Here is a 794-nt window from a genome sequence, read left to right as displayed (position 1 = left end):
AGACAGAATGGAGTAATTAATTATTGGCACTGGCGTAATAAAGTAACAAACTTGTAATGCGACGATTTCGTGCGTGGCATACCCTACAAGATGGGGGGAAGGAAGACATCTTGTATTGTTGCACTATCGTCACTTAAGCGGATGTAGGGACGATCGATATTTAAAAAAATCATCACTGTCAATATCGATCTATAAGTATCGATATAGTATGATAAATATCGAATTACAAATATCGCTGTGCAATCATTTTGCGTTTCGAATGACTTTTTAGGTTTCTTGCTTATTTGTCCATGTTATCGAATGCTTGTCTCCATATACATGTATATCGATGTCGTCGAAGACTTGTCAATGGTGTTAAAACATTAATTTTGTTCCTGAACATCGATGAATATCGATAATCCCTATTAGATTATTTAGAGAACGCTATGGACGAACTGCAAATTGCAAAGTAAACAATTTGGTATATCTAAATTAATTATTATTTAATTATATGCATTCGATATGATTTGAATCATAATTTTATCTACAAATCAGTATAAAAATTTGTGTATCACGATCAACATTCAGTTATTTTACATTTTTTTATGGTAACGCATACAAAGCAAAGGACAATGTTCACTAGTACTTCGTAGTTCATAATACGTCAAGAGATGGCGCTACTGTAAAATAAATCGATATATGTTTTTATTTTTTTAATTCTGACATAGTGATAAATATAATAATTATAATCCCATCACAACTAGTAGGCTTCAACTGTTTATGATTATTATCCTTCATTCCGTTGACTGATTACA

The sequence above is a fragment of the Achroia grisella genome, unplaced genomic scaffold, assembly GCF_030625045.1.
Source record: "Achroia grisella isolate CSIRO2021 unplaced genomic scaffold, CSIRO_AGI_Agris_v1 utg501, whole genome shotgun sequence".
Classification (NCBI taxonomy): domain Eukaryota; kingdom Metazoa; phylum Arthropoda; class Insecta; order Lepidoptera; family Pyralidae; genus Achroia; species Achroia grisella.
The sequence above is the reverse complement of the archived record's forward strand: the minus strand, read 5'-3'. Positions refer to the sequence as shown.